We start from the raw sequence: 26,717 nt of genomic DNA, 5'->3' as shown, positions 1-26,717 counted from the left end.
AAGGGATGAATGTTAAAATCCACGGTCCTGTAAGGACCGTGTAGGAACTCGTATGAAACACCTCCCACCTTTTCTTAAGGAGTCCTCGATTGTGCAAAATTGAATGAATCATCATGATCTAGGGTTCTTCATCTATTCCTGTCATAGGTAATACGCGGAACTCTTCAATGTGACGCTTCTACGTGGCTCTTTATTTCTTGGAATACTTCAGTGAACCCCTTTGAGCAAGTTCCCCTGAGGACATAAATTCTGACTATTACTCGCCTCGGTATTTCTGCTCCTTAACCCCAGATGCAGCACCTTCATCACTAGATATGATTTAATCAACTATAGTGCCTTAATTCTGAGATAAAAATCAGGCTTTAAAAATCATGGAAAAAAAACCAAAATAATAATAAAGATGAAAAAATCATAAATTTAAGTATGTTTAAAAGATATTAATTATGGAGTTCTAGATTACACATAAAACTTGCCCTTCTTTTCATTGGCTCAAGAATATCACTACTGTTTATTTACTCCATCATTTAATTTTAATTTTAAATAACATAATGAACACCATCACATCGACCACTCAACCTGCAAGTAACAAACATTATAAACATGCCCATGTACTTGACATAGGGTAAAAAATCTACATTCTCCTTTTCAATGGGTCTTTCCTGTACTGACTGGATAAATTTCAATTCTTGTTTCACAGAATATTTTTACTAATGGCCCATGGTTGACTCTACTTAATGTATCCATTCATTCATTCATTCAATTACTCATGGAACAATTTCCTCTGTTGTTCATTATATAAACTAAAGGCAGGGGTACTTGGGTGGTTTACTGATCAAACATCTGACTCTTAATTTCAGCTCAGGTCGGGATCTCAGGGTTCTGAGATCGAGCCCGATGTCAGGCTCCACACTCAGCAGAGAATTTGCATTAGGATTTCTCTCCTGGGGCACCTGGGTGGCTCAGCGGGTTAAGTGTCTGCCTTCCGCTCAGGTCATGATCTCAGGGTCCTGGGATTGAACCCCGCATTGGGCTCTCCGCTCAGCAGGGAGCCTGCTTCCCCCCCTCTCTCTCTGCCTGCCTCTCTGTCTGCTCGCGACCTCTCTCTGTGTAAATAAATAAATAAAATCTTTAAAAAAAAAAAAAAGGTTTCTCTCCCTCCCTCTATCCCTCTCCCCATTCCCTCTCTTTTTCTTCTCCAAATAAAAAAAAAGAAAGAAAAGGCAAACACAGTTAACTTCCCTTACGGCAAGCGAAACATACAGAGCTGTCAAATCACTACGATGTACACCCCAGACTAATACAACATCGTGCATTAACTGTACTTCAATTTAGAAAAACAAGAAAAAAGAAAAAGAAAACGAAAAATGGTAAACTCGGCAGCCCCTCAGAAAGGCAGTAACTACTATGTGTGCCTGTCTGTGTTCATTATACAAAGCAGGAAAAGCCTAGCTTTTTTTTAATATGCCAACAGTAGTGTGAAACAGGATAATCATTATCCTTATTCCATAATACGGGTTCTAACTAGAGTATGATTTTCAACTTTTAAATAAAATATGAGTCTATTCATACGCTTACAATAACACGTAATATGTCATTATTGTAATTATAACTCACTGGACAAAACTTTAACGTGTGGTCATTTGCTCTCAGTAAATCATCTTGTTATAGGACCTATTCTCATCACTGGTCCATAACCATTTTTTTCAATTAGCCTCTTATTATTTACCTAGACAAACATCTTTCCCTTTTCTTAATAAAATGAGCCATCAGCAAACCCACCATCAATTCATATTCACAACATCCAATCTTGGGCATAACTTACCATTTGTTCCCTGCTGAATAGAGTAAAACCTTGACCTACTTATTTTCCCAGACCTCACTGCTTCCGAAAGGTTTCGAAACATACTCTCATAATTGAATGATGTGTTCCTTTCCTTGTCATCATTCATCCCTTCATCTCTTTCCTTAACCGGGCGTTACTTCATTTGTGATTAAAAACCTCGTACACCCACACAAAGCCTAAGAGCAGGACCCCTGAATATTCTTCTCGTGCTTTGCAAGTACGTTCACCACAGAGGGTATAACCAGACCTCTCGGAGTGACCTCAGAGCTACGGGGCTTCATCAAAATCTTTAATTCAGACACCCCAGGGTACTCATCACTGATCAGAACTTGGCAATTTTTTTTAAAGATTTTATTTATTTATGAGGGAGGGAGAGAGAGAGCAAGGGCAGGGGGAGGAGGGGCAGAGGGGGAGGGAGAAGCAGGCTCCCCACTGAGTCTAACAAGGGGCTCAATCCCAGGACCCTGGGAACACAACCTAAGCCGAAGGCACACGCTTAACTGATTGAGCCACCCAGATGCCCTAAAATTTGGCATCTTCCGTCTTCCTCATTCACACCGTCCTTTCTGCATCATTTTTACGCGCATATAATACAGTCCATAGCCACGAATCACAAATGCCAAGAATGAGAGGAATGATTCTTACTAAGGTTCCTCTATATGTACCTGTCCCACAATGCTGAAGGACATTCGATGTCCTTGATCAGTGTACCTCTGGCTGGTCCGGCTGTGCTTCCTGTCAATAGCACATTGGTAACAGGTTTTTGCTTTTCCCTTTACTTTACGTGTCCACATTGCAAAGATGGTAACATGAACGACTGAGCCGTCCTCTCCCCTCCCAACTCGAAAATTGTCATCTTCTCCCACCCTCCTATGTTCTCCTCCCTCGCAAGGAAATAAGCTTGATCTTCATCAAGGAAGGGATATTCTTCTAAACGTACTTTGGTGCCAAACTAAGACGACATACTTTTATGTGATCCCGAAAAGGACTAATAATCCATGAACCTGGGTTCATAACACATTCATATCCTTGGTTCTTGTTTGTCATTCTTTGATTTCATATCTATGTAAACTTCTCTATACCTGTATCTTTCTCCATGAAGCCAGTTTTTAAGAATACTTCCTTGGAAATTCACGAACAAGCTCCCCAGAGAACAGGGACTTCGATAGTTATTTATACTGGTCTCTGTGCTCTTTACCCACAGAGGCAACAACAGAGACCTTCACCGTCAGAGGATGATTAAGCTGGCTGTGGTGTGTCCATGCTCTAAATGGAAAAGCCAATTCTAGACAGTCTGTCTCAGATGTGTCTAAGCAGACGTGAGTTGTACACGGTCAGATTAATAAGAAAGCTGGGTCACATCACGTTCTCGCTACCCGTGCAAAACCTGTGCTCCTTCGTACTTGTCAGCTCGGTTTCTGGTTAATTTTTGACAATGTAAACATCATGGGATCTGAGGCCTGACTGGGAATGAGGCTCGTAACCATTGAAGTCCCTACTCTTAAGTAACAGCCAAACAATTACTGTCAGGGCCTTTACTTGTACAACACTGTACAGATTTAGACCTGGCATCATGGCCCATTCTCAACACTCCTAGTTTCGTCGCTTATCTCTCTACTCGCTGTGGAATAATCTGACCGCCTACTTATTTTTTTAAATATACATAACATATGATGAAGACACATTTCAAAACGTAACATTATATGTAATGCATTATAAGAACATAAATATAAAATATGATACAATTACCTACATACGTATCTGTAATAGTAAACTTTCCAGCTGAAACCCAGAACTGAAATACCATCATTCCATAAACCTATCTCCATGTCCTCAACCCAAGTAGGAAGAGACTAGATCCCATTTTCTTCATATGGGTCAGAAGGGTAGAGCAAGACGATTTGTTAACTTGTTAACTTCATGTCACACCCTCCATATTGTCCAGTTCGTCCTCCTTTAAGTAATGATTTGAAAAGGATCATGCTGGGGCGCCTGAGTGGCTCAGTGGGTTAAAGCCTCTCCCTTTGGCTTAGGTCATGATCCCAGAGTCCTGGGATCGAGCCCCACGTCGGGCTCTCTGCTGAGTGGGGAACCTGCTTCCTCCTCTCTCTCTCTGCCTCTCTGCCTGCTTGTGATCTCCGTCTGTCAAATAAATAAATAAAATCTTAAAAAAAAAAAAAAAAGAAAGAAAAATTTTAAAAAATTAAAAAAAGAAAAAAGAAAAGGATCCTGCTGTGGCGGCCTGGGTTGTCAGTTTAGTCAGTTAAATGTCTGACTCGATTTCGGCTCCGGTCATGATCTCAGGATCGTGAGACTAAACCCCGTACCCTGCATGGGGCTCCACACTGGACGTGCAGCCTGCTGAAGGTTCTCTCTCTCCTCCCTCTCCCTCTGCCCTTCCCCCCTCTAAAAAAATTAAATAAAATGATCAGATCCATTCCCCCGGTAACTTTACCATAATACGTAATTATTTGGGGTTCTATGACCCTACACGTGAACACCTAAACATAGTAACAACGGCCCACAGCCACGCACTCATTGTCCACAGAAAAAACTCTGTCCCCCTGTTCATTCTGGGCTTTTAAATAAAATCCAGTGAACGCAATTAAATGAAGTATGATATCGGATGTCACCCAGCGCATCCTCGACCCTGGCCCGTTCTCGCTTCTTTTCAGAAGTTACGTCGTCATTGGTTTATGTCAACATTTTTTCCTTCTTCTTAAGAAAACCAACCACCAGCAAATTCCCACCGATCCAGACTGCGGACCCGTGCCTGCGGACACGTCTCTGTGTGCTCCCACGTGTCTGGGCTTCCTGTGTGCTCAGAAGGGGGCAACAGCTTTTACCTATGTGTTACATTGAAACTCGGCATTAAACAAATGTGCTCCTAATAACACCTGTCCACGACACACTCTCCTAAATGATTCACATGTGACCTTCTTTGTCTTCACTCAGACGTTCAAATATGCATGTACTCCCAGACTCACTAACATCCATACAATCCAGACGCAACAAATGGCTAAGCCCGAAGAAGAACCAGATCCCCAAAGGCCTTGAACTCTATTCTCTTAGAGAAAATGACTCAAGTCTCTTCATTTACTAGTTTACTTTAATTTCAGTTCCTATACGGTTAACATACAATATCACACAGACCTCAGAGTTTAGGGCTTAATCAAAACGCTTGATTCATATACGCCAGAACTACTCATCATTGATCCAAGCGCAACATTCTTTAACTTCATTTATCTGTTTGTACCTCGTGTATTGATTGTTTATGCATTATTTATTGATTGCTTCATTCACGGCCTCGTTGATGTAAAAAAAAGTTACTTCCTACGAAAACCTGGAAACCAGATCTTTGAATAGTGCGCAGAGCTGTTTACAAGCCTTTTCCCACAGAGCAGGGAAATGAGATCTCTTTTTTAACTGGGCCTCGTGCTGTACGTATGGATTAATCGATAAACTTGCTCCTACCCACCCCGCGTGTTTCACTGCTCTGTTTGCTCATCTTTCACTTAATTTCTTCCTATTTTCAAGAGAGTACACTGAACCCACCCGTTGACTCTCTCCATCACTAGGATGCTGGCAACACTTTCTATCTTCCTAGGTGCCCCTTCCTCAAAGACGTAACCTCGACAGTTATCAACAGAATGTTCTTAGAATGTGGTGCAGACATAAAATGGAACAGTAAGGAACTCTGGAAATGAATGCCCCCAAAAGCCTCAAACTTTGTTTCTAATGGATCTTGAACTAAAATGGACGAATCTTACTCCGTGGTTCACAACACACTCCCCGCGGTGACCTGTGTGTCTGATTACACCGAGGTTCACGGTGGCCGCTCTGCCTTCGGGACAATCCCACAAAACACCCACACGAATTACCGTCAAACCAAGAACACAAACTGTCACTTACATGAGTCACTTTGCTCCTTACCCACAGAAGGGACAGCCAAGGTCTTCCTCAGGGGATAACAAAGAAATCAGACTGAATCTGCGAAGTAAAAAGCCGATTTCAGAAAACTGAACCAGGACAGATGTAGATTTTTTTTTTTTTAAGACACCTGAGTCCTGCTGTACTAGATTTATCATAAATCCCTTTTTTATTACATTCCCATTATTAGCCCCTAAATGGCCGCCTTTTTATTTACTGACTTCTTTAATTATTAATGTACGTAATACGACGCCAACCGCTAAGCCGACGTCCTAGCAGAAGAGTTAAGAACTAGGCCTGTTCCAAGTCCTGTCTGTTAACCCTATCCACAGAAGGCTGAGCCCAGACTGCCTTTTGTGTGGATCTTCCGTGATTGGAATCTGGCAAATTTACATCTTCCTTTCCTGACATATTCTCATCAATGATCCATGCCTGACCACGCCCTGTAAATTTGTTCCTTTATTTGTTTGCTTTTGGTTTATTTGCTCATGGAATGACTTGTTTGTAATTTCTCTTTAAAAAAAAATACAAAATATTATTATAAGTAATTGTCTCTATGCCCTTTACCCCAAGTGGGCAGAGCCCCACATGGAAATCTTTTACTAATATGGACATCGGAAGGCTAGAGCGAGATTAATAATGAACTTCTTCTAATGACGTATTGTCCTCATTGATACATGTCTGCCCTCTTTGAAATAACCTCTTCCTTCATTCACCTATAATATCATCAATATTTGTGAAACTACATATCCAGACGTATCTAAATGATACTAGTATCTTCCCATATACTCAAATACCCACAGAAAAACATGTGTTTTTCGAAAATGATACTGAGAATAAGTAATCTAATCGTAACTCCTCTCACATAATACATTAACACTACCTTGGTATTCTTTAATTAAGTATTCGATAATCAATATTTATTATGTTTCCCTTTTTCCCCTCTTTTCTTAATAAAATTCTTAATAAAGTTAACCACCACCAAGCCAGAAGCTTATGGACATCTGCCTACACGTTTCCGATAAAACATGGCAAAACCCTTGAACTCTTCATTTCCTGGAACTCAGGTCCTCAGAAATATTTTAATAATACTGTATTTCTCATTAGATTCCCTCATATTTGGCCAATACCTAGCCCTCGTTGTCTTTATTCGTGGATGTTTCTTTATGTACTCCCATGCCGATCCACTAATAAAAGGACCTAGGCCTAAGAGGTACCAAAGCCCCAAGCACGACGCCTATATTCCTAACTTCTGCCCCAGGTCATGTCCCGCCAAGGCAAGATGAGAGGTTTGTTTGTACAGTAGACCTCAGAGTTTTAGGGTTTAATCAAAATCCTTGGTTCAGACACCCCAGGTACTCATCATCGGTCAAGGCTTGGGACTCTCTTTATTTATTCAATTATACATTTGTTCATTCATTCATTCATCCATTCATTCATCAAAGTCTTTACTTGTGTTTCTCTATCAACATGTTAGACACCCAAATCATGATCAATGGTGGAATGTGTAAATCAAGAGTGATGGAAGATAAAATGAAACATTAACCAAATGTAAGATGGAGAGTTCTCTTTCATCTTTTTTTGAAAACAACCTTGCTTCAAAGGGCCTAGTGGAAAGGCATGCTTCCTCCAATCCATTATGAGAAAGTCGTATGGGCTTTGCGGTGGTGGTGACTTACACAAACCACAGACTTTAGTCCATGTCACACTGTCACCCTTGTACCATGCACGGACTGTTCTTTGTTATTCATTTTTTAAAGTAAATAATATTATAATGTGAGGAATATTGACGAAACCACTATTCAGCCCTCCAACTGTAACTTGGACAAAACATTTCTCATCCTCTCCCACCAAGATACAAAGATCTTCAATGTTAGAGAAACGTTCACATAAGCTGCAGGTAATATAAATAGTTAACATAAGGTAATCTAAATAGTTGATAAAGTAAATGAATAAGGCTGCGTCTTCCATGAACCTAAGAGTTTTTTGCCTGTGAATCTCAGTTGCAGAGAACTGGGTTAATTATCATCTTTGCTTCATGAGACACTCTCATCTCTAGCCCACAACTAACCCTCTATTATTAATTCGTGTACCATTAATTTATATATTTATTTATTCATATTCAATATTCCAGAAACTCCCATTACCCAACTACCCAAAACAATTAACAGAGTAGCCATTAGTCACATATCACTATTTAAATTTAATTGAATTTAATAAAAATCAAATAAAATTAAAAATTCAGTTCCTCATACACACTGGCTCCATTTCTTGTGCTCAAGAGTCACATGTAATTTGTGGCTACCATATTGGACAGAACTCATCCAAAATACATCCATCAGGGGCGCCTGGGTGGCTCAGTGGGTGAAAGCCTCTGCCTTTGGCTCAGGTCATGATCCCAGGGTCCTGGGATCGAGCCCCGCATCGGGCTCTCTGCTCCACGGGGAGCCTGCCGCCTCCTCCGCTCTCTTTCTCTCTCTCTCTCTGCCTACTTGTGAACTCTGTCTGCCAAATAAATAAAATCTTAAAAAAAAAAAAAAATACATCCATCACTGCAGAAAATTCCATTAGGGAACACTAATAAAGACTCCTTATCTTTACGGAATAGTCTAGAACTTTTTCTAATGAAGCTAACATGGGTTAATCATAGTTCTTGATCATGAGTCCCTGCTGAGTCCCTCTTGTTTGATTTGGTCATCTCTAAAGAAGTTTTAATGACCAACCATAAATCCAATTTTTTACAGGTGAGAACGGAGACATGATCTTTCATTTCCCTTTGTGCTCCTGGCTCAGACTGAGCATCTCAGATCTTTATCTAAGGAAAACTGTTTAAATACAGGATGCATATATACTCAGTGAAACAAGGTAGCTGGTAAAAGGCATGACACAGACTAGATTATTTTGACAGATGTCAGACGTGCAGAACTAAATTAACTGTCATCTTCAGGCCCTTCTCATCACCCATCCATGTTTTGGCCTTTCCTGTACTTTATGCAATTATGTAATTACTTATTTTTTACTAAAATCAACATCCAACACACCGTGATGCAAAAACAAGAGTACTGACGACTCCTTAACCAACACATTTTTTTTAACGGACCTTAGATGTACAGAATTAGAATAATCTTAATCCTGGGGTGATGAGGGGTGCCTGGGTGGCTCAGTGGGTTAAAGCCTCTGCCTTTGGCTCGGGTCATGATCCCAGGGTCCTGGGAACAAGCCCTGCATCGGGCTTTCTGCTCGGCGGGGAACCTGCTTCCCAGCACCACCACTAACCGCCCCCCCCCCCCAACGCCTGCCTCTCTGCCTACTTGTGATCTCTGTCAACAAAATTAATAAAATCTAAAAAAAAAAAAAAAAAAAAAAAAATCCTGGGGTGAGATATTTTCTTCGTGGGCCCTTGTTTGCCATCTCTTTATTCCCTGATTTGTGGACTCGTGCATTTCCTCTGTTACGAACACCCTTGAACCACTTCCCAGCTGAAGATTTAAGAACATCAACTATTACTTACATTTTCTTTACGTACCTTATCCATCCAAATAAGATTCAACATCCTCATCAATATTGCGTGATTAAACGAACCATGGTGTGTCCAGTTTGCGTAACAGAAGAAAACTGCTCAAAAACTGAACACCCTGAATCATTTTAAGTGGCTTTCACTTGTGTAGAATTAAAATAATGAGCCTTAGTTCATGGAACATTATCCTCATTGGTCTACACTTGGCCCTTTCTAATTTTATCTATTCCTTTCAAAAAATCATAAAAGAAGACACAGAGAACTACCAGGATCTATGTCTCCCTGACCAACACTTTCACCAAGTTAACACCCAAGTTTATCAATGCAGAAGTGGCTACATAAACCACAGTGTAAAAATGAATAGTAAAATGCTACTAAAACAAATAAAATAGCATAGATAGATTTTTTGTTTTAATGTGCTTCAAATTTGCAGGATTATGTAATCATAAATCTTGTCTTCACTAGTCCATGCTTAATCCTGTCTGATCTTATGTACACATTCTTTTATTTATAATAAATCAATAAACAGGAACTCACCATTCAACCCAAGAATAAGGAAAAGCAACAATTATATTTATATAAAGAGATATGCATGTTATACACATCTATGTGCAACTGGGTATTGAGGAGGGCAGGGATTGCATGGGGCACTGGGTGTTACATGCAAACAATGAATCTTGGAACACGGCATCAAAAACTAATGTGGGGCGCCTGGGTGGCTCAGTGGATTAAGCCTCTGCCTTCGGCTCAGGTCATGTTCTCAGGGTCGAGATCAAGCCCCGCATCGGGCTCTCTGCTCAGCGGGGAGTCTGCTTCCCTCTCTTTCTCTCCCTGCCTCTCTGTTTTCTTGTGATCTCTCTCTCTGTGTCAAATAAATAAATAAAATCTTGAAAAAAAAATGAATGATGTATTGTATGGTGACTAACATAACACAATCAAAACATGTATGTACGTATACATGAATATAATTTTTTTTATTTGCTCAACTTCTACACAGACCGCAACCTAGATATATTATTTTTTAACTTGGTGACAATTATGCCAAATGGTCACCATCTTGGTTCATGACACAGTCACCTCATTGGTCTATGCTTGACCATCTTTGACTGTATTTGTGCCTGTTCATGTTTAATAACGCACACATACACACACACACACCCATCAGCCAACCACCCAACCTCAGAACAGTAAGACTAACCATCACTCACGTTGGTTGGTCCATGGCTCATTTCCCACAGAAGTCACGGCCAAGATCTTCATCAACACAGTGTCAATTAGACCCACTCTGGGGTCTCCATTCTGTGGAACACAAGGAAGGCCCATATTAAAAAGGATAAAACAACCAGGTATTCTTTAATGGCTGTTGGATGAGCAGCTCAAGACTAATCACGATTTGGTTCATGACACACTCTCATCACTGGCCTACGCATAGATCTCACTGTAAGTATTTTTTCACGTAATAACCTCATGATAATAAACACGCATGACCGCATCAAAAACAAGAGGACAGCCACTTCAGGCATCTGCTCTATGCTTCTTACCCACCCAGGAACCAGCCCAGGTCTTCCTGCTAATGGACTCAGATACGCAGAGTTGAGGCAGTAACAATCTTTGATTCCAGGTATGATCGCATCATTGTTCCCTACATGTCCCTTTTACTGTTTTTACTTATTTTTTTTCAGTACAATAAACACATCAGGTCAGCGCTAACGCAGAACAAAAATGTCCATCAGCCCTTATTTTGGCACTTCTAGTCCAATGTTTCTTACCCACAAAGGTCAAGAGCGTTGCTTTGTTTGATGGTTTACGATGGTCCATCATTGTACAAATGTATTAATCTTAACCCATAATTCATAAAACATTATCTTTGGTGCTTTATTACCAGCTTTCATTCCTTCATTTATTTACTCAACTACTTCATTTTTTTATTTTTCATTTAAATTCAATTAGACAACATCTTGTACCTCATTAGTTTCACAGGTAGCGTTCTGTAATTTATCAGTTAAGTTTGACACCCAGCGATCACCACATCCCTCCCCGTCCTGAATGCCCGTTACCCCGCTACCCCAGCCGACGCCCCTGCCTACCCTCCTGCAATACCCCAGCCGACGCCCCCGCCTACCCTCCTGCAACCCTGTTTGTTACTCATCTGATTCATAGTTAACTATACAGCAAATACACCCAGAGCCCCCAACCGGCCCCCAGACCAATGACCTTTCTACATAACTGTTGCTGTACTTCCCACCCGCCATCCCAACACCCTTGAATTCCCTGGGCTTTGCTTCCATTCTGTTCTGTTTTTGTTTTGGAGTAACTACAGTTGGATACAACAGATGACTCATAAGCCTTGTTTAAAAATACATCCTCACCACCGGTCCACACTTAGACCTCCTTAATTTTACTTATGCATTCATTCACCTTTAACTGTTCAGTAAAACCCACTAAGCCCTGCCTACACCCATGTACAGTTTCCTTCCCCACAGAGATCTTTCATCTCTCATGAAAAACCCCCATGTGCCCATTCGCCGGAACACAAAGCCCCATTACAAGGAAGAAAACAGCCTAGACCTTTTTTGTTTGTTAATATCGGGTTAGCAGACTTGGATTAATCATAATCTTTTGTCCAGAACACCTTCTCCCAATTGCCGTATTTGAGGCCTTTATTACATTATTTCTTGAATTTTTATTCTTTTAAATAATAAAATAAATAACCACAAACCACTCCGATCTCTTTATAGCCCTCGGTTGTGGAGACTGAATCAAGAACCTTGGTTCAGGGTCGCTTCTGGCCACTCCCCCAGGCTTGCCCCTCTGTGAGTTTACTGATTCTTAAAACCTATGTGAGAACCATGCCTGACCCCCATGCCCACGGCCCCGCTCATGGACTCTTGCTGCCTTCTGACTTCAATGGCACTCCCGAATCTGCCAAGCACCCTCCCCTTCCCCTTTTACGAACGTATAAAGTTTTATCACATATGTGATTCCTGGCAAATAACTTCCACGGGCCACTGGCTTGCAGGGCCTCTGCAGGGCTGTCAAGGGGGGAGAATGACTTCGTCTGACTGACTGAGGAGCATACCCCGCCAGGAGTCAGTTAGTAAAAAGACTCCAACTGAGATCCTTGAGCTCTGTGTGCCGTCTTCACTTTGCACGACTACACGCTCACAGTCCTAAGGCACAGCCCCCAGGAGTTAGAACACTGTGTACGCAACACCACACCACCTGCCTCCAAATCCAGACTCATACCCCGACAGGCTGGGCGGCATCAGGGAAGTGAACAAACCCCTCTGTGCTTGTTTTCTCATCCGAAAGCTAGTCGCAGCACTAGTCCCTGAGCAGAATCAGCCATTACTTTCCCACCAAAGGCAACCAGGTCAACTCCGCCGCCCGCCACCCTGTCTCTGAGGCCCTCACCCAAATCTTTCTTCCCTCTGCAGCAGCGCCCGAGCTGTGGTGCTAGACAGACAGACAGACCAGGTTCCACCCCAGCAGGCACTCATGAGCTGTGTAACTGCAGAGACGTGACCTGGCCTCTCTGTCTTGTGCCCCGACTTGGGCGATTTGTAGACTGAGGACAGCAGCACCCTCGTGGGTCCAGCGTGAGGGTGCAGCGAGCTACTAGCGACAGTTCCGCGAGCGGCTCTCCACCCCGGAACACCCTCCCCCCCTTCCCCGGCCCACCCGCCCACCCCGCTGGCCAAACAGCCCCCAATCTGATTAGAGAAACGAATTATCTTGATGCTCAGGCCAAGCCCAGGGTTTCGGGAAGGATGGGCCTCGGGCGGGAAATTGTTGGGATCTGCTCTTTTTTTGGACACGGCATCAAAGCTTAAACAAGTGCCCTGGAAAACAGAAATCCAACTAAGGGATGCGCTTTAGAAAACTGAAATCCACTTCATGAGACGGGGCTGCCCTCAGGGGAGACGATGCCAGGAGACTCTTGATGATCGAATCGTTTCCCAGAAACTACACATGCGTCTGCTCTGACCCTTACTGCCAATACAGCCAACTTCCTCCCTGGCCTCCCCGACTGGCCTGGTAGGTGCCCAGCACCCTCACCACAGTGCAACTCTTGAAACATGAAACATTAAAAACAGATTAAATTCTAAGACATACATCCATCCCGTTTGTGTGTGTATAATGTTCTCTGTGCATAAAGGTATCCGCGTGGGGGTTCTCCCGCCGGGCTGGGAACTTAGGCTCCTGCCCTTTGCCTTCATCCCACCGCATGGCCTTGGGCAAGGCCCTTCCCCTCCCTGAGCCTCAGGTGGCAAGAACCCACCAGCCTGCCCTCCCTCCCAGGTGGTGTGGAAGGGAAAAGCATCAAGTTGAAGTGCGAGTTCCCTCTAAGCATCAGAGGATTATTAATGCTGTACCTCCTGCACCCAGCACGTAGTGTTCGCAGCACGCCTTAGCATACATTATCTTGTTTGATTCTCACAGCAGCCCTGTGAATTAGACATAATAATCATAATTAGCCGATACTGATTGAACGCGGACAGTGCCCCAGGCACCACTCTGCCTGCCTGGCATGCACAGACTGTCTTCTGGGGGGAGAGCGCGTACAACACGACAACACCTTTTTTTCTTCCCCCCAAAAGTTCTGAGCACACATTTTGTGCCAGGCACCGGTCTAGGTCCCAGGTTACAGCAGTGACCAAAACACACAAAATCTGAGAGCTCACATCCCGCGGGTGGAGACTGAACAGACAAAATTAAAGATAAGCGCAATAACGCGGTACACCACACAGTGGTAAGAACTACGAAGGAAAAAAAGCAGGAGAGGGAGCAATAGCCCACAACCACGGGAAAACCTGGCTGAGCAGGTGTCCCATTTTACACCCAGGGAAACTGAGCCTCAGAACAATTAAGTGACTGATAAGTGGTCACGCAGTGAGGAGGTGCTGAGCTCCGGAGTCTGTTGTCCCCACTTGTCCCCCCTGCCTCATTTTTGTGGTAGATCTCGTTCTCTGATACCCTACCATCAGCCTACAAGGGGAGTGCGTGAACATGGGCAGGGGTGCGACCTCCCACAGAGGCAGTTCCAGAGGCACAGGGCATCTCTGGGATGTACTAATAACTCTGGCTGGGAAAATACACTGACTTTCTTAAAGAAGATGCAGTGGGACAGATCCTGATTCGGTGCCGGGAAATGTTGAATCAGAGCACGCACCCATCAGAGGTCAGCAATTCGGCCCAAGCGCTAGCCCCATATCCTATCTAGGACTGGGGGGCATCCAAATGTATTCCCCTCCCCAATACTCCCCCCGCAGGCAGCTACACACTGCCAAGGCTTAAGCTGCAAATATCCTGCCCAGAAATGGGAGGTGGTCCCCCAATCCTCACGCTCTCCATGAGCTAAGACTCCATGGAGCAATTCTTCGTTCCAGCTGGCCACCCTCAAAAGAGCAAAAACATATTTCCGAACTGATTATTTTGTGCCCCCACCAGGAAAAACAAAAAACCAGCTAGACAAATTTGGTAAGAACATATATGAGCATACAGGGAGAACTGGCCCACGGCTGCTAGAAGCCATGAAGTTGAACACTCAACTTCATGGTCCACCTTGCCCTTCAACTACTTAGCGTCTTTTCAGCTCCCATTCAACCTCTCCATAATTCTCAATACCCAAGGACATTTCTATTCCAAGGCCTGATGTTGCATTAGACGGATCCTGTCCATTTAGTATGTATAATCCTCATTTCCTTAGCTACGGCTAAAATCTTCTAGGCTTAATTGTATATTTGTTTCTATTTCACAGACTCCCTCTCCAAAAGCAAACTCATACACCCCTCTGAGCCCCTGTTCAGCTACCTATAGAATGTAGATAACGATTCTTAGCAGAGATACTAAATACCATCTCAATAAAAAGTCATGACAATTACAATTTTAACTATAATGGAGGATGTACTGAATGTGAACCATATGGGAAACACTGTTTTAAGCTCTTTAATTGACTCATTTAATTTTCCAGTATCCATTAATAATTAATGCTGTGGGGAAAAAAAAATAAGTGTTGGTATCCCCATGTTATTATTGAGGAAACTGAGGCACAGAGGTTGAATACTCACAAAACTAGTCAATGGCCATCCTAGGAATTAAGCCTGAGTATCTGGGATGTGTATAACGGGACTTAGCCCATATGCAAGTTATCAAAGCATAACTGCTAAATTTGAGCCAGATCTTCAGGAAGGCTTGCTGATTTGCCCTGCAGCCCTCTGTCTGATCCCCTCCCTCCTCTCCTTGTACTCCTTTAGGCTCTAAATTCATTTTTCACATCTGCTGCCCTAAATATTCAGACATCATAGGAACCACCAGAAATTTGACTTGATCAATTACATTGCAAGATGACAGTGGTACAGTTGACCCTTATATGTATGATAGTAGCAAATAGGACAAGCTAGAGAAGGTATTACTTGAGAAATAAATTTAGAGTCTGGGGGTTAAGAAGGCCAGGTCCCTAATAAACCAGGAGGGTGAGTCTGACACTGGTTTACCCCAAGGAGTGAATTTTTTCTCAAACACAGTCTTAGAGAAAAAGAAATGGGAAGAGGGTATGAGTTTAGAAGAAAAAAAAGCAGACCAGGGTTCAAATCCTGGTTCCATGCGGGTCCCTGCATGATCCGGGGCCAATCACTTAGCATTCCTAAAAACCTCAATTTTCTTGGATTTTTTTAAAAGATTTTATTTATTTATTTGACAGACAGATGTCACAAGTAGGCAGAGAAGCAGGCAGAAAGAGAGGAGGAAACGGGCTCCTTGCGGAGTAGAGAGCCCAATGTGGGGCTCGATCCCAGGACCCCGGGATCATGACCTGAGCCGAAGGCAGAGGCTTTATTTAACCCACTGAGCCACCCAGGTGCCCCAATTTTCTTGGATCTTAATTGAGGGTGGTGACTGTTATCACGGAGGATCATTGTGATGATTTAGATGAGATAAAATTATGCCACGTGGCCACAGAAGGACTGAGCACGAGGCTGGGCTCGGGAGGCAGCCAGCCAGGAGAGTCCAGGGTAGGAGGCTGCCTGCTGTTTTCTCAGTGCAGTCCCCTGCTGGGCCTGAGAGTTGCTGCTGAGACGTTCCAGCGCCACAGCTGGGGCTTGGTCCCTGTGAGCCGGCAGCCCACCTGTAGTCCCAGAGCCCCCTGAGCCAGTCAGTTTTCTCGGAGGCAGAAGAAAACGCCAGCAAGCTCCAGTTGGAGAAAACACCTCTTCGGAGACCAAGGAAGCCTTTGATGTTGGTGAGAAACTGACTATTCTCTCTTACTTTTCCAACTACCCACCTTCTGCACCTGAATTCACTCCCCCATCTCACCAGCAGGCTTCGGCCACCACACCATCTCTCCATCTGCTGATGCCTGGCCAAGGCGAGCATCCATCCATCCATCAGACCGAACGTCCATCCTTCCACCCCTCCATACTATGCACAGGGATCAGACAAACCTGGGTTGCAGTCCTGGGTCTTGCTTGCTAGCTGATCTTGGACAAGTCACCAACCTCTCAGAGTCCTCTAATCTGTAAAAGAGGGGAATCAGTCATAGCGGGGCTGAGGATTTGGAGAAAGAGTGGACGTCATTAAAGGTTCATTCCCTCAGATTCTGCAGCTGGGCCAGGATGCATACAGGGAGAAAACCAGTACATCTTGCATGACCTGTTGAGAAGTGCTTTTTAGAAATTATCTGTGGTGTTTCAGAGGCATGCTCCCCCGGTGGCCCCAGGGGCTGGGCGGTGACCGGAGCACTCTGGGGTGGTGGTCCCTCCTGGACTCCCAGCAGAATGCACCATCTAGTGGAATGGCTACCAGTGGGGTCCCTGGTAGGTCCTGGGTGGCTGGTCCACTGTGGAGTGACAGTTCCGAGCCAGCCAGAGGTCCCAGGCCCCCCGCCGGCAGGACTGCCTTTCAGATGTGGTGTCCCTACTGCCCTAATCACTCCGGGGGGCCTGGACTGTCAGGAGCCTTTTGTTTTGTGGATGCTAGCCAGTTCTGTTTTGCCTACCCTAACCCAACTCCCCTGTAAATGTTTCCAGAAAAAATAAAAAGAATATTCTAGCACCTTCTGTTTTGCCGAGCGTCTGTTATGTATGAGAAACAGGGCTGGGGGCTGCCTGTGTACTCTCTCTTATCCTCTAAGTGACTCCCGGAGAGACCCAGCAGTTGCCCCATTTTCCGTAAGAAAACTGAGGTTTACTGAGGATGGGTTACTTAAAGGTGAGGGGAGAGAGTCAGACCCCTGAATTTATATCCGGACTTACCTGCCATCATCCCAGTGCCCCCATGAAAGTGCAGGAGGAGAATTTGGACACTGATTTGAACAAGCCAACTGTAAAAGAAATTTATGAGTCAACCGGGGATATCTGGAAGCCGACTAGATGTTGGATGACATTAAGGAAAGGCTGTTAATTTTTTAACGGTGAAGGTGGCATTGCGGTTATGTTTTCAAAATCGAAAAAAGTCCTTCTTTTTTAGAGACAGGCACTGAGATATACTCCGGGGAAACAACGCAGTGTTTGGAATTTGCTTCAAAATAGCCCGGGGTGGGCTGGTAGGGGGGACAGCAAACAGCTTAGAACGAGGGGCTGAACGAGGGGCTGTTGGCACCTGGATGGCAATGATGTGGAAACTGTGTAAATTGGGTTGAAAATATGTATTATTTTCTCTACTTTGGGGTTATTTCAGATTTTACATAATTGCAGGTTTTAAAAATCAACAGGTAAAAAGAAAAGCGCAGGAGGGGAGGGGGTCGGAGAGGGAAAGCCACTGGGGGAAAAGCGAAGCAGCCCAGCATCCGAACTAAATGTTGGGGGATATCAGGGAGCTGATTCAGAGGAACACTTGCCTCGAAGTACAGAGGGTATAAGAAAGAGGCCAGGGCTGATGGGAGCAAACCATTAAGTCCGGTGGATTCTGGAGAAAGCACAAAGGTGCGGGTGTGCAGAATGAGATACCCACCAGCCACCCCTAGGCCCTCCTGCCTCCCTTAGATCCCACCCCCAGACCCCCTAGACCCTAACCTCCCTGGTCCTCCCGTCTCCTTCAGACCCCCCAGGTTCCCTTCAGCCCCTCCGGCCCCTTCCCTGACCCTCCTGCCTCCCTCAAGTACCCTTAGTTCTCCCTCTGGACCTCATGGGCCCTCCCTGGGCCTTTTCCCCCTCCTTAAGCCATCCAGGCTCTAAAAGGACCAGCCAGCAGCTACCCTCTCCAAAGCAGAGCTGCCCACCTGACGAGACCTTCCTGAGACCAGCTTGGCTGGTAAGAATTGAGCGTCTCACTTATAAATGTCTTTTTTTTTTTTTTGCCTTTTTTTTTCTTTTTTTTTTTTTAATTGCCTTTTGGGGAGGAAAAGAATTAGTGCTTTTGCCCTAAAACTGTGTACCAAGCAGTTCCCGGCGTCCTGAGCTCCCTTCTCCCCCTCCCTCAACCCTCCTCTTCTGCATCAGTCATTATTACCCACAGCCAGCTGACTAACGCTCGACCCCAGGTCCCGCCAAACTCCCCAGACCCTGTGGACACTCCCCGCCCTCCTCCTCCCCTCACTGATCCTAGCCCCTGTGCGGTGGGCTTCCTGGGCATGTCGCCACCATGGAAAAAGCTCCCTCCCTCCTCCTTCTTTTCCCGTTCTGGAAAGCCAGCCACCGGACAGTTCCCCGGGACCCCCCCGGCAGCCGGCTGCATTGCCACAGAGCCCTGGGCGAGGGAGGGGTGCAGCCGGCAGCACCCCCCCCCAATGCCAGAGCCTGCCACCCCCTCCCGGCTGTCCCTAGCCGGCGTGGGGAGGGGGGGACCAGTCCCCCTTCTCGATGACGCCACAGTTAAAAAAGCGTCACTACAAAAGCAAAGGCACGGGTCCCTCCTGACAGTCTCCCCCTCCTCACTTTCTGGGCTCAGAAATGTGGCCCAGGCAGCCCCCTTGTGGCACTTGGGGGCGCCACAGACTCTTGGCTGGTGGCTGAATAATTCAGACTGTCTGATTCCACTGCACCGTGAGTTGGCACAAATCTTAAGTGGCCCAAGTCCTCCGGGCTGCAGACCTGGCTCAGCCGCCTCTGAGTCGGGGGCACAGCTCTCCTCCCTCCCTCCTCCCTCCCTCCCTGTCCACAGCTCGCCCTCCTCGCTCCCTCCCTCCCGGAACCAGAGCTCTCCTGTTGAATGCGGCTCCAACGCGCTGACAGGTGTCTGACGACTGCAATAGCAGCGGGAACGGGAGGGAAGGTGTGGGGACGGGGGTTTTCTTAGGGTGACGTTTCGGGAAACTGAGGAGCAAGGAGGCTCCCAGTCCCTGCGCTTGTCAGGAAAAAGGGGCCAGAGACCCTCCCTCCAAGAGTGGGTTCCAGTATTGAGCATCTCCCTGAGGTGAGGGGCTGCCCTGAAGACTGCCCTCTGCTTCCCCCTCTCAGCCATCAAGCCCTCATCCCTTCCAAAGCCCGTCCTCCCCACGCAGAAGCCCTAGCGGCCCCCCCCATGGGCTCCATCCTCTCTCACGCACTGTCCACATAAACAAGCCCCAGCCCCCTCCGTCTCTATCTGCAATCTGCTTGGAGGTGGGCAGGGCCCTCTCAACGTCAGGTTAATAATGCCGTTCTCATAAGCCTCTGCCCATAGGTGCTACCACCTAATTTTGAATCTGCCCTTCAAACGGATTGGGCCACAGAGGAGCTGGGATCTCAAGCACCGCTGGGAGGTGCTTAGCACTAATCAATCCATCCCCTGCCCACCCACGCCCCCCCAGCACTCGGCTCTGCCTTCCCGAGCAGTCTTCAGCAGCCGGGTGTGGTGGGGAGCTCCGGACGGCCTGGGGTTCCATCCCAGCCTGGCCTCACAGCAGCTGAGAGACGGTGAGTATGCGACTTCACAGTCCCCTGCCTCAGTTTCCTTATCAGCCCAATGGGGATTATGAGGCTGGTGCTCAGAGTTTTTTCCCCCTGGGGTGAGTCCTGTGCTGGCAGCCTAGCTCCCGGCTTGGCCCCGAGACAAGGCTCCATAAATCTCACCTGCCATCATCCACCACCCCACACCCCAGATCACTTGATGTGCAGAGACTGACTTACTCCCTGTCTCTCTCCCCCACCAGACTGAGCATCCAGGACAGGAAGCCGACTGCCACAGCTCGGGGTCCAGCCTCCCACTCGGGTCTGGGCCTGACAAGGTAGGTGCACTGCGGTGGTTTGGAGAGTGAGTGCCCGGGAAGATGCCCAGAGCCCACAGCCTGTGGGATGCCCGGAGCCCACTGGGTTTCTCTTTCCCAGACAGCACCCCCTGCTGTCCAAGCCAGTCCTTCCAGGCGGCAGCAGAGCCAAGTGTCTCTTCATGCCTCACCCCGGGGCCCCGCGTGGTGGTACATAGGATGCAAATTCTTGCCGTATTACACGCAGATGTGGGTTCGCGGGCGTTTCTAGCGCCTGCTGCATCCACTGTGAGCTCACAGGCCAGGGGCTGCCTCTGGCTGACTTGATTTGTGCTATTAAGCCGGCAGAGGGGTCTCCGGCAGGCCAGGTTCCCGTTTGTATTCGGGGCAGGGTCGCGGAAGTCCAGACTGTTTTCTTTCTTGCGAGCCACTTGTTACACGAGCGCCACCCTCCCTGGGTCCCGCTGTCTACTCTGTAAGCATTCAGGCAGTGTCTGATGTGCGCTAGGCGACTCTTATCTTGTTTCATCTTATGGGGAGGGAGCCCCTCTCCTATCTGTTGCACAGGGAAAAAACAGAGGCTCTGAAAAGTAGAGGGAATTGCGTCGTCTCACAGCTAGGAAGCGGGGAGTCCAGCCCTGTCTGGTGCTGTCTGTCTCAGGAGCCCCCCAGCCCCGCCACAGCTGCCTGCTGCCGCCGCCGCTGCTACCGCGGCGGGCTGACCAGGGCCGGCCAGCCGCCAGCGGCTCCTGCAGAAAAGGCAGGGGTTTGCATAGAGAGCGTTCTCCCTGGCAACTAGCAGAGGGACCATAAAAAACGGAGGGCTCAGACGCCGCTTAACAGAGAGATTCGAGCAGCTGGACCTGGGAGGGGAGACCCGCGCCCTCCCCTGGGCTCTCTGCAGAACAGCAGGGCAAAGGGCTCCGTCCCAGACCCCACTGAGCTGGGGCAGAGGCGCCCCGGGACAGGTGTAGACGGCTGCGATCCGGGCCGGTGACAGGGACCCCAAGTCTGATCCCTCAGTGGGTGGGGGGCTTGCTCCTCAGCACAGAGAGGAGAGAGGACTGAAGTGAGCGTGCTGTCTGCGGAGAGCCGAGGGCAGAGGGGGCGAGGGGCCGCCGCAGAGCCGCGGAGGCAGATGCAGAAAGCAGGGGAGGGCTCGGCAAAGCAGCTCGGTGTGTGCGAGCCCTGAGCGGGCTGCTCGGGGAGAGAGGGAGCTCCCTGTTACGGGAGGCATCCGAGCAGAGAGAGGCAGGCCGGTACTTGGCCGGGAGGCTGCAACACGGCTCCCTGCCCGGGCTGGCAGCCCGCACGTCTAGGCCTTTGAGAAGCTCCTACAGAGCTAAGTCCCGAGCGAGGCCGCCTGCGGAGGAGGCAGGCCGGGGTCAGAGCAAGGATGCGCAGACTCTTCCCATGTACCTTGCCCTGAGCTGCACGGCAGAGGCGCGGAGATGGCTGGTGGAGCTTCTGCCGCAATGAGGCAGTGAGGGAGAGGAGCAGAGAATGGGGGTGAGTGCACGGGGCCAGTGGGGGAGGGGGGAGGGGGGCTGTCCAGCAGCCAAGTCCCCATCTCAAGGGCCAGGCCACCTGGAATGGCCAAGTGCCTGCCCCAGCTCCCAGGCCCAGCAAGGCTGGCCTGGGTCCTCTTTGGGGCAACAGGCTGGTGCAGTGGGTCGGGGGGAGGGGGGGGGAGCCTTCCTGCGGCGGGGAGGGGAGGGTAGGGGGGATCAGGGGGTGTAGGGGGCGGTCTGGTGAGTTGAGAGGCCGCCTGGTCATGGGAAAAGCAGGGCCTTTTTCTGGAGGCTGGGCCGCAGCCACGGATTCAGCCGGCTGCTGGACCGTGACTTGGATGCTCTGGGGACTCGTGAAAGCCCCCCGCCCGGCAATGGGGCCCAGGGGCCTGCATGTTGATGAATGCGGCCCACGCCACATCGGGCGCTGGACCTCCAGGCCCATTCATGGGGGCTCAGTTCCCAGGAACTCTGGGTGGACGGGGCCTTTATCAGGGGACCCCCGCTAGACGAGGCTCTGTTCTGCAGTTTCTAAAGGAGTTTTCTTGTCTTTGTTCCCAGTGCAGGCGCTCGGGGAGCGCGCAGGCGCGTGCACACGTGTGTGTGTGTGTGTGTGTGTGTGTGTGTGTGTGTGTGTGTGAGAGAGAGAGAGAGAGAGAGAGAGGGAGAGACAGGCCCTGCTGAGGGGCCAGCCCCGGGTTCCTTGTCTGTGAAATGACCAGGCTGTCCCAGCTCACCCACCCAAGGCAGTGATGCACTTTCACAGGGCAGTAAGAGCCTAAGACTCTGGGAGGACAGAGGCACCTGGCGACCTGTGAACGGAGCCCCTCCAAGCCCAACTGTCCCGCTCCTGACAGTCCCGTCCCCTCCGTCAGGGCCCTGGCGGGGGTCCCAACAGCTGCTCTCACCCGCCGTGGGGGGGCAGCATCGTGTTGCAGGTGGAGAGTGGAGGCTGGCTCCCCACAGACAGACTGACAGACAGACAGACTGCCCCGCCATCCCTACCCACTCGGGGAGCTGCTGGGAGACCTTGGGGAAACTGCTTTTCAGAGCCTGGGGTTTCCGTTGTTATTCTGTCCCTGCTCTTGTTTTCATCTATTAAAGGATTGCTTTGCAAGTGTCGATTTGCAAACGTTTGGGAAGGTGTTATTTGCATATGCGTCCCAGCCTCTGCCGCATTATGGGGGGGAGGGGGCAGTGCGGGCTGCGGAACAGATGCCACGCACCTAAGAAATCCTGCAAAGAAAGGTCTCTGGTCAGGGGCAGCTGGGTGAGCTCAGGTTCGCGCTGGGGTGGATTTGCAAAGTCACCCGCCCAAATCTCTAAGCAGCCAAAGGCTACAGGACAGCACACCCGCGTTCCCCGCAGGGCAGGCCAGGCCAGGGAGGGGGCTCCTACTGGGAAGGAGGCAGTATCCCCCTCCCCCAGGATACTTCCTTCAGCTCCAGACACAAACAGAGCCAGGCTCCCCGGCTCTGGCCCCCCACCCCCACGTGAGGAAGTGGGGAGTGGGGTTTCGGGCCACAAGGTAGGTGCACGAGAAACAGCCCCCGGGGTGAGCCGCTCCAGAGTAAACAAACCCAGCCTTTCAGAGAGAGGAGTCTTTGTGCCCCGCGGCCAAGGAAGTTCACTTTTGTGTGAAAGGCACCACAGGAGCCCTGCTCGCCTAGGTAAGGCTGCCCCACGCACAAAAACCCCCTTCAGGCTGGGCCCGGCCCAGGGAGCGTTTTCTGTGAAATTCAGGAGAAGTCAGGTTTAGCCAGAAGTTTTTCCAGGGATCATTAACCCCTAGAGACTGTACCACTGTTCCTTCCCAGCCGACCTTGCCAAAGTCCATAAAACACACGCCGAAAAAATGTGCCTGAAGAGCAGGCTGACATTTTATATATATTTCTTAAAAAAAAGTAAAATAAACGATTGCCAAACTTTTCAGGAGAACCCAATTAAACCCGGCAGGGGCAGCCCCTTCCCCTGCCAGGGTGCTGACAGAAAGGCCAGGGTCTCCCCTGGGGGCGTCTACCCTGGGGTGAGGGGACGGGGGCCTTGATTCCCACTCACACTCTTCCAGCCTGTTCTTTCCCCCTCTGTGGGTCTCCCTACCCCGATGGGGGGCCGCCTATGTCTCCAGGAGGGAAGCTTCCGGGTTTCAGGCAGGACCGGGGGGGGGGGGGGGGGGGGGGGGGGGAGGCCCCGTTTTCCACCCGCTCCTGTGCTGGATTATTTATCTGTGTTAGCCGCTCCCTCTGCCTATCACGACTGCAGATGCTTTTCTGATCAGGAAACTGAGGCATGGGACTGCTCAGGGCCTTGCCAAAGACGCGCATTCCACGTCGGCTCTGGAGCTGGGTGAGTGCTCTCAAGATGGCCGGCCTCTCGGGGTGCCCTCCCCACCCCACCCCACCCCACCCTGGAGGGACCAAAAAAAAAAAAAAAAAAGACTAATACCTTGAGCAGGTCTGGTTACTTCTGTCCCTCCCACAAGCAGGGGAGGCCCTCTGCCTCCAGGGTGGTGTGGGCCTGGCATCATCAGCCCCTCCGCCCCAAAGCCTGGGCTCCTTCTAGAACATGACCCTAGCCCCAAGCTAGCACCCACTGTCAGCCTGTCCTCTCTCCAGAGCCCCTGCCAGGCACCACAGCTGGTGGGCCTGCTGTCCCACACGAAGACTTACCTCCTTCTGTTCTGGGACTGGGCCCATTTCCCTCTGGCAAGGACAAGGCCATAAAAGACGCAATCAACCGTTTCTGAGCCATAGTTATGGAGCCCAAACCCGTCACCAGCACACTCGACCCTGGGATGCTACCGGCCCCTACTCATAGATTCTGGGGCAACCTGGTGTCAGCCCCAGAGGGCAGGGCAGAGTCAGTGGGGGCCCTGGAGGAAGGCCCCCCACCCCTCCAGGTGTGTGCTTGTGGCGTGACGCAGTCCGTGCACTCACCCAGCGCAGGGCAGACAGCTCGGTCCTCGGGAGCAGAGTAAGAAGAGGCCTTTTCAGGGAGAGGAATGCAGATCCAGGCAACCCAGGAGCCCAGGGCACTAGAAAGGGACAAAGGAAAAGGGGTGATTAACATGTGGCTGGTTTGGTGAATTCTAGAAAAATGCAAAACATTCTCCTGAACTTGGAAAAGGTGCCAAAAAAGCATCCCACTTATGGGGACTGCGCTTTTGCCTGACTTCTGAACGACGTGTTGGGGGGAGTTCAGCATGGCCAGGCTAAGGCTCTTGGACCCCATCCCAGAAGCTCCAGGAAGTGAGAGGGAGGATTTAAAGCAAGACAGTGACAAGGTCAAAATGGCATTTTAGGAAGATCAATGAAAATAAACTTTGCAAACCATCCAACCCACCTCCAAGAAGCTGGGAGAAAGGGACAGCCGGGGACATGCTTACAGATTCAGCTATAAAAATGCTCGTTGTGGGGCCATGAGCAAGCACAAAACATGGAAGGGCTTAGGTCCCTTTTAGCAGGCGCCCGCGGAACAAAATCGTAGGAATTACGACCTCGGTCCCTGACATGCTCACTTATCCGCGCAAGGCCCACTATTACTTCATGCATTTATTTTTATTTATTTTCTTAAATAATATAACAAGCAGCCATGAACCTGTGACCCCCCCACTCCCTAGATGACACGGACTTTGACCAGAGCTCCTATCTGGACACCATCTTCCCGGGGCCACCCGCGCGCGCGCGCACACACACCCCCCCTCCATCCCGCCCCACCCCGCCCCCATCCCAGCACACTTACAGCTGGGATTTCCCACAATAGGAGAGGGTCTAATCAACCAGGGTGCATACATACCCCGGAATATTAAACAGCTCTTAAAAAGAATGAAACAGCCGAGACCTATTGTCTTTTAATGGACCTCAGTATTTCGCACAGAACTGGATTAATCATGAGCCTTTGTTCATAATCACTTCGTCATCATCGGTCCAGGCCTGTCCCTCTTTTATTTTGCTAATTGACGCATCCACATATTCACTGGTGATAATGTCATAAGCACTCGTGGGCCCGCCTGAGAAATCCCTTACACCTGCCTCTCACGCCTTGTCCCATCCCCGCGGGGGAAGGACCTGGGGCTCCCGTGACAGCGGTGAGGGGGTTAAACCAGCCCTGGTGTGTTCAGATGACAGGGTACTTAGGTGCGTTATAAGGCTCGGTGTGTCGATCTTGATTCTCTCCAGGCAGATTTCCTAAGGAAGAAAAATAGGCAGAAGAAAATGCACACTGCGATGTAGCTTATGTCAAAAGTAAACAAAATCCTGTCTTTTAGAGGTCTATTTATGTACAGAGAAAGTGTCTGAACTCCGCACCTGAAAGGGGTTAACAGCAGCTAATATGCTGGGGGGAGTTGAGTGGGAGGGAGGGAGGGGGACACAGGGCTTTAGCTCTTATCTGCAGTGTTGGATTAGTAGTAATGAGTCTATTAATTATCTGTGTGTTCCTTGCATAATTAAAATAAACACTTTGCATGGGGTTGGGGTTTTTTTTTGTTTTTTTTTTGGTTTTTCTCCTTTGTTTGTGGGGTGTGGGGGGAGGGGTTGTTTTCGTTTTTTTAAGGAACACAAGGAAGAGCATTCTGGCTGATGTGGCCCAGGACGGGGCACACAACCCCAAAACAAGTTCTACAGATGCGGGGATTTATTTTATCCCCGAGATCGTTCCTCTTTTAATTTTATATGTTCTAAAGCCGGAGCCCTGAGGGCCTCCCGGTGGCGTGTCGGTGACAGGAGGCCAGCAGGTGTGGGCCTGCTGGCTGCGATTTCTCCGCCCCGATCGCGCAGATCCCGGCGGGGGTGT

General features: G+C 48.6%; 1 long non-coding RNA gene, 2 other non-coding genes and 1 pseudogene across 3 annotated transcripts; all 4 read right to left on the bottom strand.

The window, feature by feature from the left end:
- Nucleotides 1-4,990: 4,990 nt before the first annotated feature.
- Nucleotides 4,991-5,062, bottom strand: LOC123945190. Its single transcript, XR_006819098.1, has one exon. It is a non-coding gene; the product is annotated as a small nucleolar RNA SNORD113/SNORD114 family (small nucleolar RNA).
- A 2,013-nt stretch (nt 5,063-7,075) lies between these two features.
- On the bottom strand, nt 7,076-7,146 carry LOC123945184 (annotated as a pseudogene).
- A 3,274-nt stretch (nt 7,147-10,420) lies between these two features.
- On the bottom strand, nt 10,421-17,602 carry LOC123944425. The gene is made up of 4 exons (XR_006818789.1): nt 17,543-17,602; nt 16,733-16,804; nt 13,667-13,738; nt 10,421-10,589 (listed from the first exon to the last, which is right to left on the bottom strand). It is a non-coding gene; the product is annotated as an uncharacterized LOC123944425 (long non-coding RNA).
- Nucleotides 17,603-25,775: 8,173 nt separating this feature from the next.
- LOC123945219 lies at nt 25,776-25,852 on the bottom strand. The gene has a single exon (XR_006819122.1). It is a non-coding gene; the product is annotated as a small nucleolar RNA SNORD112 (small nucleolar RNA).
- Between the last annotated feature and the right edge of the window lie 865 nt (nt 25,853-26,717).

Source organism: Meles meles, chromosome 6 (genome assembly GCF_922984935.1).
Source record: "Meles meles chromosome 6, mMelMel3.1 paternal haplotype, whole genome shotgun sequence".
In the NCBI taxonomy this organism is placed as follows: Eukaryota; Metazoa; Chordata; class Mammalia; order Carnivora; family Mustelidae; genus Meles; species Meles meles.
This window is presented reverse-complemented; position numbering and strand designations above follow the sequence as displayed.